Here is a 12229-nt window from a genome sequence, read left to right on the forward strand (position 1 = left end):
GGGTGAGGCAGAGAATTGCTTGAACCAGGGAAATGGAGGTTGCAGGGAGCTGAGATCGCACCACTGCATTCCAGCCTGTGTGACAGAGCAAGACTCCATGTCAAAAAAAATAAATGTTCAAACAACCTATAAGAAGGCAATAAATGTGAAATACAGAAAACGATAAACAAAATGAAGGAAACAAACAGGAAGTAGATAATAAAATAGTAGGCCTAAATTAAAACATACTATACATATACATGCTAATTGCATTAAATGTAAATTGTCTATACTTATTAATTAAAAGTAACAGATTAGTAAAATGGATTTTTAAAAAATGACCTAACTTTATGCTGTCTACAAAAAACTCACTTTAAATGTAGTGATATGAGACCTTAAAAACAAAAGGCTGAAAAAAAAATACTATAAAAATAATAATAAAAAGTAAATGAAAATGACCATATTAATATCATGCAAAGTGGATTTCAGGGCACAAAGTAAATACCATGAACAAAATAGAAAATTACTTAATTATAAAATTAATGGTAATTTATGATAAAAAGTCACCAGTGTGATATAGTAGTCCTAAATATATATTTACAAGAAAAAGACTTTTAAACACATAGGAAAAAACTGATGAAAACAGAAGGGAGGAAAATAAAAATTTTAAATTAAAATTGAAGACATCAAAACTTATGTCTTCATCATTAATGCAACCAATGGACAGAAAATCAGCAAAGATATGGAACACCACCATCAAACAATGAAATCTAACTGGCGTGTATAAAATACTTCTCCCCAAACAGCAGAATGCATATTCTTCTCAAGTTCACACGACACATTCACCAATATAGATAATATACTGGCTTATAAAACAAGATATTTAAAAATAATAACAAAATAATATAAAGGAATAAGAACATTTATATTTATCTGGGAATTAAACAACACAACTCTAACTAATTTGTGTTGTGGACTGAGGTGTGTCCCCCTAAAAATCATAATTTGAGTCTGAATCCCTAGTACTTCAATATGTGACTGCATATGACAACAAGGCTTTTAGTGATGTCATAAGTTAATGACAGATGTCATAAGCTTTTAGGGTATTCCTTAATCCAATCTGACTGGTGTCCTTATAAGAGAGGTGATTGGTATGCTTAGAGAGACACCAAGGGTACTTATGCACAGAAGCACGGCCATGTAAAGAGGCAAATCAAGAAGGCTGCCATCTGCAAGTCAAGGAGAGAGGCCTCAGAGGAAACCAAGCCTGCAGGCATCTTGTTCTTGAACTTTCAGCCTCCAGAATTGTGAGAAAATAAATTCTTTTGTGTAAGCCACCCAGTCTGTGGTATTTGTTATGACAGCTCTAGCAAACTAATACACGCATTAAAGAGCACTTTCTAATGTTTTTAAGGAGAATTAGAAAGCCCATTAAAGTGACTAGAAATGAAAATGCAACATTTCAAGATTTGTGAAATTTAATTAAATCAGGGTATAAAGGGAAATTTATACTACTCAATACTTACGTCAGAAAAGAAGAAAGTTTTCAAAACAAAAACCTAAGTTTTCGTTTTAAGAAATTAGGAAAATGAGATGAAAATTTACCCAATGTAAGCAAAAGAAGAAAATAAAGAAGCAGAAATCAATGCGAGAGAGAGAGAATGAGAGAAGAGAGAGAGAGAATGAAACCCAAAGCTGGTTCTTTGAAACGGTCAACAAAATTTTCAAACTTCTGGCAACTCTGACAAGGAAAAAGAGAACAAGCAGATGACCAACATCAGGAACTAATGGAGGAGATATCACTACAGATGCTATCAGACGTTGGGGTAAAATAGGGGAATGCCGTAAATAATCTTTACACGTAAATTCAAACATGATTATCAAAGTAACTTGGTTCTTGCATATGAAAACACTGAATTTTAAAAGTATAATCTGTTATAGTTTTCAGCAGTCTGTTTTGAACACAAAGCCTAGAGGCCGTTTTTCTCTATTTTGTGTCTTCCCTCCAATAAAAGACAAACAAAGAAAACAAACAAACTTAAAGCAATATTCTGAAATCTTAATGGGCTGGATATGACAAGTGTGGATAAAGGATTACAGAGAGGTAAAAATAAGCCTACTTCACTTAAATTTTTTTTCTATAACTTTAAAACCCTTCTGCATTGAGGAGCAAAAGGACCTATCACTTTTCCTTAAGTTTATTCAATTATAGATGCATATACATGCATTCTCCACTTTTTCCTTTGAATCATAAGCAGACAGATACGTAGAATCTTCACAAAATTTTTATACCAGTTTGCCAGTAATCTCCTTTGTAATAGGAAAAAGGAGGTTGAAGGGAAGCGGCCCTGGTGACTTTTAGAGAGTCTGTTCTTTCACCAATCACTCTCCATACCTTATGCTCTTCAAGCCATCACATTCTGGTCAAATGCATCATTCTGTTCTGGCTTCCAAGAAAATCTAAAGTGTGGGGACTTATGTTAAAAATGTATATTTCTGGCTGGGTGCATTGGCTCACGCCTATAATCCCAGCAATTTGGGAGGCTGAGGAGGGCAGATCATGAGGTCAGGAGATCAAGACCATCCTGGCTAACACGGTGAAACCCCATCTCTACTAAAAATACAAAAAATTAGCCGGGCATGGTGGCGGGTGCCTGTAGTCTCAGCTACTCGGGAGGCTGAGGCAGGAGAATGGCATGAACCTGGGAGGTAGAGCTTGCAGTGAGTCGAGATGGTGCCACTGCACTCCAGCCTGGGCAACAGAGCAAGACTCCATCTCAAAAAAAAAAAAAACAAAAAAACACATACACACACAAAAATGTGTATTTCTCTTCCTCTTGTACATCTTAGAATATGCAAAGAAACACAAAGTTGTTCTATACATATAAGCTATATATATTAGGCTGTAGGCTTGAGAGGTTAGAACAGAATCTTTTGCAGCTCTGGATAGGGTTTTTCCTTCTCATTTTTTCTAACTTTTTTTTTTATCTAATCACGCTTAATTTGTGTACAGAATGGCTTCTTCTGGGTCAAACAAGGATGGGGATTTATATGTTCTGCAGTTAAAACAGTTTTGAGACCAAGACCCCATGAAGCATATTCAACTCAATAGATGTCTCTTGTTATAGATTGTAGGCTAGGATACAGAGATACAGTACATTTGCATATGTGATAATTAGAAATTTCAATGAAAATATTAGCTCTAAACATCTTTAATAATGCACAGATAAACAAATGGGAAATAGTACTCTTAGTACCTCTTCCCAGGTCCTCAAAAATCCAAATCTAAATAACCAGAAAGCTTTTATAAATGTGCCATTATGGAGACATGTTTTAAGTATTTCAGTGCTTACAAATCTGGAAATAATGATTAACACAAAAAAACTTCACATTGAATCAATGTTCGTTTCTTTAACCATTAGCAATACCGACATTTGAAAAATATTCATGCAGCTAGATGGCAGATAAGACTTCTGGCTATAAATCCTGACTGAACATAACTTGTATTATAATGCTATCACTTGATTAATGTATGTACATTAACCATAGATCATGACAACTTTTGTTGACATGGAATATAGCAATCCTTGGGCTAAAGTGATTCCACAAAACCATGGTCACAGGACATGCATTGGTTCCTCTTCTTTGTATGTTCCCCTTTAGCATGATGCTATGGCTGTGAAAACCAACATGAAAATCAGTCCCAGAAATAAAAGCATGCTATGTGCACTGACATATGGCTGAGATATTATATGGTTCACGTTTGATTATTCCAATCATTCATTATTCTTAGGGATTGCACTTGGCTCTGTAATACCATTTCCAGGTACAGAAAGAATTCTAACTACAAGAACAACAAAAGAAAAAGCAAAGAGAATGGTTGATATAACTGTAGGTGCCAATCACCATAAAGTCAATTTGAAGCTATAAAATATCTTCTAATAACTACATTTTCCACATATAGTACTTTTCTGACTCATAAGCAAATATTTTCAAGGAAAAGGAACATCACTCATTTCCAAAGAACTCATTCAGTAACCAAGTTTTGTGATCTAGTTTAATCAGTGTGAACAAATCAGGGCATAAACAAAATGATGGACATTGCATGAGGCTCAGAATGCTATTTCTCACACAGTAATAACCTATTTATATGTATTCTAGTGATTGTTTTAACCTAGCTTTGGCAATTCTAATATTCTTTCTAACTCTTGGGATCATTATAGGTCAGCAAAATCAAGAATACACACCCTGAACTTTTTCCACTTATCTGTCATACAGGTCATCTATCATCAATGCATTTGAAAGGTCAATGCCCATTGAAAACTCAGAATATTTTCAGGGATATGTACGTATAAATTGTTTTACTATCCAGATTCATCTTTTCTGAGATAGCATATGCTCTAAAAATATTTTGCAAGTCTTTTCCTGTATGCAAAAATCAATTAAAGATTTGTTATTCACTCTATTTCAGATTCTATTCTAGTTGTTGAAAACTAAAAGTAGGAATAAAAGCATGGCTTTAGCACCACAGAGCTCATATTCTAGGTGGGAAGAAACTTAAAGGACAACTTTAAAGGTCATAGTGTAGGTGACATGGTCAACGTAAGACCTTGGAACTAAAGAAACTCTTAAATGGGAAGACTTATTCCTCACTGTGCCTTCTACTGTAATTTTCCTGAAGAAAGAATGTGGGGAGACTGAGACAACTAGGAGATTCAGTAATTAATTAGACATAAACTGGGGATCTTTCCCAAACAGAATATACTATTTGTTTCCTATTGGTGTTGTAGTCAATTACCAAAATCTTAGTGGCTTAAAACAATACAGTCTCTTTCTCTTAAAGTTTCTGGAGATCAGAAAGTTAAAATTAATTTCTCAGGATTAAAATCAAGGTCTCAGTAAGGCTAGATCCTTCTGGAGGCTCTAGGGGAAAAAAAATCCTATTTCTTGCTTTTTTCAGCTTTTAGTGGCCATTTGAATTTCTTGGCCTGTGGCCACTTTCTCTATCTTTAAAATGCATTCCTCTAATTTCTGTTTCTATCATGTCATTACACTGAATTTTCTGAAATTTGACTCTTCCCAGATGGTTGTGATTACGTCAGGACCGTAGGTTAACCCCGTATAGTCTCATCATCTCAAGATACTTAAGTAAATCATATCTGCGAAGTTACTTTTGCCATAGAAGGTAACATTTGCAGGTTCCAGGGGTTAGGGCAGGCACATATTTTAAGACAGTTATTCAGTCTACCACACAAACTTTGGCAGGTAAAAACGACATACAGGGAATTCTAGATTTCTAGGAAAGGTGAGTTTGGGATGCAATTTGATGAATCTGAAGAGGTAGGTGGTTACTGCCTACGTTCTCTTAAAGTGAAAATCTGTAACCACGAGTTGAAAGATTCATTTCCCTCAGTAGGAAATGAAGCACACCATAGGTGACATTAGTATCTCACAGATATGATTTTTCAAATGTCTTCACCTTCGTAATGGACTAAAACATACATAAAAGTACAGTTTGAATCTTTTCAAGGTTTGTTGATGATTGAGCTCTGCAATTATAAACTCATATATTTAATTCCAATGCCTCTTGTGTTTATCTTTTTGGCTTTGTGGTACACATTTAATTAACAAAACTTCAATGGTACTTAAAACATAAATGATGTTCCTGCCAAATGAAGATTAAATTATATCATGGCTAGTTGAACAAAGGAACTTTTACATAGAGAAATGTGTTCAGAAAGTTGAGTCATCACGTGGCACATGGTGTATGTAATAGTGATATAATGTGCTCAGCAAAAGCACACTGCAGTTAATCAGCTTATTTAGCTATGTATGCTAATTGTGAGCAGCTATTTCGTTTAAGAAACACTTCCTCATTTTCATATTAACATAACTTATTTCAATTCCTTTAATTTTGCCTGTTTGTTTTAGATAAAGTTGTATAAAAGCAGTAAGAATAAGAATATCATACAGTTATTCATGTTTGTACCATTCAACAGAGTGTTAGTAAAATAATTAGTCACTACCTGAGCTTAATGAGACTTCTTCTAAGTTTTAAAAGTGATGTATTACTCAAGTTTAAGAAAATTATAGTAGTAAATGTTTACATTAGAAAAAAGAAATCCCAAAAAATAAGATCAAAATATACCCAAACTAAGTAGAAGGAAGAAAATATAGAGGATAGTAGGAATTAAAAGAATAAGCTCCAAAACCTGACTGCTTGGTGTTGATTTTTCCCAGTGCATGTTTCAGTCAATCGCAGGCAGCATATAGGATGGGGGTCCTGTAAGATTATAATGAAACTAAAAACTTCCCACCCCCTAGCGATGTAGCCATTCAAGTATAGTGCAATGCATCAGTCACATCTGTGGTGATGCTGGTGTAAACAAACCTACTGCACGGCCAATTTAATGAAAGTGTAGCACATACAATTATGTATGGTACATAATACTTGAAAATGATAAGTGACTATGTTACTGGTTTATTTACTTAATATGCTATAATTTTTATCAGTATTTTATAGCATTCTTCTGTTATTTTTTAAAAAATGTTAACTATAAAACAGCCTCAGGCAGGTCCTCCAAGAGATATTTCAGAAAGCATTATTATCATAGGAGACAGCAGCTCCGTGCATGTTAAGACCTTCCAGTGGGACAAAATGTGAAGGTGGAAGACAGTGATATTGATGACCCGGACTCTGTGTAGGCCTAGGATAATGTGTGTGTTTGTGTATTCGTTTTTAACCAGAAAGTTTAAAAAGTAGAAGGAAAAAACTGAAAGATATGAAAAATCTTATAAAAAAGAAAGAAAATATTTTCTGTACAACTGTATGTTTGTGTTTTAAATTATTATTACAAAAGTCAAAAGTGTTATAAATTAAAAACTTTATAAAGTAAAAAAGTTACAGTAAGCTAAATTTATTATTAAAGAAAGAAATGTTAAAATAAATGTAGTGTAGCTTAAGTGTGCAGTGTTTATAAAGTCTGCAGTAGTGTACCGCAATGCCCTATACCTTCACATTTACTCACTGCTAACTCACTAATACCCAGAGCAACTTCCAGTCCTATAAGCTTTCTTCATGGTTACTGCCCTGTATATGTGTTCAATTTTTCATCTTCTTTACCATATTTTTTAATGTACTGTTTTTTGTTTGTTTGTTTGTTTTTTGGAGATGGAGTCTCGCTCTGTTGCCAGACTGGAGTGCAGTGGCACAATCTTGGCTCACCGCAACTTCTGCCTCCCAAGTTCAAGTGATTCTCCTGCCTCAGCCTCCTGAGTAGCGGGACTGTAGGCACGTGCCACCATGCCCAACTAATTTTTGTATTTTTAGTGGAGATGGAGTTTTACCATGTTGGCCAGGATGGTCTTGATCTCTTGACCTTGTGATCTGCCCGGCTCGACCTCCCAAATTGCTGGGATTACAGGTGTGAGCCACGGCACCTGGCCTACTGTACCTTTTCTATGTTTAGATACACTAATACCTATCATTGTGTTAGAGTTGCCTACAGTAATGAACACAGTAACATGCTGTACAAGTTTGTAGCCTAGGGGCAGTGGGCTATATCATATAGCCTTGATGTGTAATTCACCATACCATTTAGGATCATGCAATAAACTCTGTGCTGTTCCCACAACTATGACATTGCCTAATGACCCATTTCTCAGGATGTATCCTTGTCATTGAATACCACATGATTGTATGTAGAATATTTGAAGATATTAATACTCTATGATCCAAGAATTCCATTCCTGTGCATGTCCACCAGGAGATAAGTGGAAGAATATTCTCAGTAGCCTATGCAATAGCAAAACTTTGAAAACAATCAAAACACTCATCAATGTTAGAATAAAAATATATTTCAGTAAAATCATGTTAGAAAATAGATATGTACACATGCAATGATGTAAATGAATACTGAAAACATAAAAATGAAAAAAAGTAAATTGTAGCAGCATATCTGTTCACAATTTCTTTCTTTAAAATTCAAAACAAAGTGACATTTTGCTTAGAAGTTTGAAATTTTATAGTAAAAGCAACACAAAGGAAATGGAGAAAATAAAATTTGGGTGACTAGATTGGGGAAGAAAAGAAATTTGTAAGGGCACACAAGAATCTACAGTGTGAGACTAATGATTATTTTTTTCTTTAACATTTATCTCACTACTACTACACGTAGGTGTTCAGGCTATCGTTATTCTTTATACCTGACAACGGATAGTTTATAAATATTACATTGAATGAACTCACTGTTTAATAAATTCTTGAAATATTTATTCTTCAAAATCTATTTTAAGCATTAAAATAAAATAATACCCCTTTCAATATTCTGCCATAGAAAGAGGCAAGCTCTTGCAATTTCTTGTCCAGGTTTCTTGAATGCGGGAATCCCATTTGACTTTTGCATACCCTTGATGGATCTCAGAGTATATCTAAGGCATTCTGTTTATTTTAACAATGTCAAACAATTAAAATAATTCTCACAAATAAAGCTCTTCTTTCATTTAGCAATTTATTCAACCTATCAAGAATGTACTATTTTTAAGTTCCTTCTGTATGCTAAGCATAAGGAAGGTTATTGCCCTCTCACTGTTTACAATTTTAATAGCAGTGATAAGACTAGTCCAAGACAGCTCTTTTGCAAGGCAGTATGAACAGAGCGCTGTCTGAGGAGCAAAAATGCAGGTGCTTTAAGAGTTGAAAGGTGGAAGAATGATTGCTGGAGTAATCATGCAGCTGTTTCAATGCTGTTGCTGCCCGGGGAACTTTATATGCAAATTTCTAGGGTTGGGATCAAGAACTTGGAAGAAGGTCTCAGGAAGGAAATTGAATGTCATAATAATAAAATGAGTGGAAGTGAGACTTCTTTTAAACAACAGCTGTCAGATTCTCTCTGGTAAAGCAAAACACTGCCTGAGACAGATGGGATGGTGTCCATCATCTCAACTGTGAGTTTAATTTAGATTGACATTCTGACCCCATTTAACTATGCAGGCTTTGGTAATATGTCCTAAGTTCAGACACGGCACGCAAGATGCTGTGTATTGTGCTAACATAAGGTGGTGAAATTGTTTATGCACGTGTTTGTGGGGGTTGGTGGCAGGGTGTACACATATGTGTATGTATGCCTGTCTGTGTTTGTGTGATAAAAGAAAGTATGGAAGTAGCTAGGAGTGTGAAATGAGAGTGGGATTCTCCTTACAGGGAGCTCTTACCAAATAAAAAATGCAACGAGCACACTGGGCTAAACAATATTTTTTTTTTCTAATCTTTCCCTTGGGGAAGATCAAGCACTGCCCCATCTTCAAGAATCATGTCTAAGCAGTTGATTTCCTGATATACTGATCAAACCCTAAACATTTGCCTAATCTGTAGACCTTCATATCAAATTTCCTGCTGGAGATATCCACATGGTTTACCAATAGGCATTTCACACTCCACATGTTCAAAAAAAAGTTCTCACCTGTTTATTTTTATTATTTTTTTTTTTTAGACAAAGTCTTGCTCTGTCGCCCAGGCTGGAGTGCAGTGGCACGATGTTGGCTCAGGGCAACCTCTGCCTCCTGGGTTCAAACAGTTCTCCTGCCTCAGTCTTCTTGAGTAGCTGGGATTACAGATGCCTGCCACCATACCCAGCTAATTGTTTTGTATTTTTAGTAGAGACAGGGTTTCACTATGTTGGCCAGGCTGGTTTAAACTCCTGACCTTAAGTGATCCTCCCGCCTTGGCCTCCCAAAGTGCTAGGATTACAGGCGTGAGTGACTGCATCCGGCCCTGTTTTTGTGTTTGGTTTGGTTTGGTTTGGTTTTTTTTTTTTTTTTTTTTTTTTTTTTTTGAGACGGAGTCTCGCTCTGTTGCCTAGGCTGGAATGCAGTGGTGCGATCTCAGCTCACTGCGAGCTCCGCCTCCCGGGTTCACACATTCTCCTGCCTCAACCTCCTGAGTAGCTGGGACTACAGGCACCCATCACCATGCCCGGCTAATTTTTTGTACTTTTTAGTAGAGATGGGGTTTCACCGTGTTAGCCAGGATGGTCTCGATCTTCTGACCTCGTGATCCACCCGCCTTGGCATCGCAAAGTGCTGGAATTACAGGTGTGAGCCATTGTGCCCGGCCAGTTTTAAAATTTGACTTCACTCACCTCTGAAAATTAATGCCAGTGTCATTAATGCCAGTCCATCAGTTTCTTCAGTTGTTCATCCTTGAAACATACAGAGACATCTGCAAAAACTTATTTTCACTCAACAGTTAGGATTAGTTGCTGAATTGTGCCATTTACCTCTATAACTTCTTCATCTTCTTGGTATTTTCATTGACGTTGCGTGGCTTTATGTTCTCATGATTTTTTTCATTTTATGCGTAGTGTCCCATTTTCCTACACTTCTATCTTTTCGTCCAATCTCCTTCACATCTCTCCAAGATATATTGTCTAAAAAGTAAACCAAACTCTTTGGGAGACCAAGGCAGGTGAATCTTGAAGTCAAGAGTTTGAGACCATCCTGGTCAACATGGTGAAACCCTATCTCTGCTAAAAATACAAAAAGTAGCCAGGCGTGGTGGCGGGCGCCTGTAGTCCCAGCTACTCGGGGAACTGAGGCAGGAGAATTGCTTGAACCCTGGTGGTGAAGGTTGCAGTGAACCAAGATTGTACCACTGCGCTCCAGCCTGGGTTACAGAGCAAGATTTTCTCAAAAAAAAAAAAAAAAAAAAAAAAGGAAACCAAACTATATTTTACTCCTGCAGAAAATCCTTCAATAAAAGTATATGGCTCTCAAATTAAATACCTGGCACTTCTCCTTACACTCAAGGCCATCAAATACAGCTTACCCTAAATTTCCTTTTGTCAGGTTTTCTACTCTCTAGTTCAGCTGTTTAATTTATAAATATACAGAATATTCTATATGTTACCACCTCTGATTTTGTCATTGTTCCTTCTATGTGGAATTCCTTCACCTCATACTTATCTGTTAAAGTCCCATGCATACCTCAAACCGTCCTTTTATAAAGGCTTTACGTTTTCTAAGTCATAAAGCCATGCGTTCCCTCTATTTAAAATGTTTCTTTTTTTTTTTTTTGTATTTTTTATAGGCGACTTAGATATTCTCAGCTTCTCCATATGACAGGCATAAAATGAGACAGAAATTGAAAATATAAATATGACAGAGTCATACACACACATGTGTCATCAGTATTAGATGTATTACTTCAGCATAAAACAGTCAGACATCATCGTTACATATAAATGATTAGGCTATTTTGAAATAATAGCAGTATCAGTGAGGCCATGATACTCTCTTTTAGTCTAGGATTCCATGTCTTTAAATTTTTATCCTGAGAAAATTTCAATACTTCTATTTATTTTTAACCTTATCGCTCTCTTTCTATATATATGTGTGTGTGTGTGTGTATCTGTTTATGTGTATATATAGGTGTATCTATATAGAGATATAGATATAATATCTAATAATACACACAACCCTTCAGACATCTTATTGTTATTAGATATGGTGTCTAATATTACACATATATATCTCTGTATATAGATATATATTCTCTCTATATATAGAGATTACACACATACACACATATATATGTGTGTAATATATGTGTGTGTATGTGTGTAGTATTAGACACAATATCTAATAGCAAGACACACAGACAACCATTCAGACATTTTATTGTTATTAGATATAGTGTCTAATATTACAAATATAGCACAAGTCTAGAAGAAAGCAATAGTAATAGCTCATTTATCTGTGTTAAAGAGGTGAAATCATTATCTAACAAAATATGTTGAATTTAACAAACTGCATCCAGAAAATATTCTCTAGTTTACCATTTCTAGAGGAGGATGCAGTTTTTGTTCTCTTAAGTTTTGTTCTATGTGTGTGGGGTTGGGAAGGGAATGCAGGGGAAGACGTGGCTGAGGGAATAAAAGCCTTGAGAAAAGAGGACTTGCCTTGCTCCTTATGCTGGAGAGATGTCCAGAAGGTACCATGGTTGGTAGTGTTGCCTACAAAGGATGTTACAGTTGAATTTGTCACGTTCATGTCTTAGTCAGCCCTGCTCTGGTCTAGCCCAAGCTCTCACATGTCCCCTGGTCACGCTATTTGGGGTTTACTATGGAACCTCAAATAGCATGACCAGGGAACACGTGAGAGCTTTTCATTGATTGCATTCCCATAAGCATATTTCCATCACAAGTGGGGCATGTATCTCTTTTGGTTTGTTTTTAGTTTCAATAGCATATAA

The sequence above is a fragment of the Macaca mulatta genome, chromosome 4 (genome assembly GCF_049350105.2).
Source record: "Macaca mulatta isolate MMU2019108-1 chromosome 4, T2T-MMU8v2.0, whole genome shotgun sequence".
NCBI classification, from domain to species: domain Eukaryota; kingdom Metazoa; phylum Chordata; class Mammalia; order Primates; family Cercopithecidae; genus Macaca; species Macaca mulatta.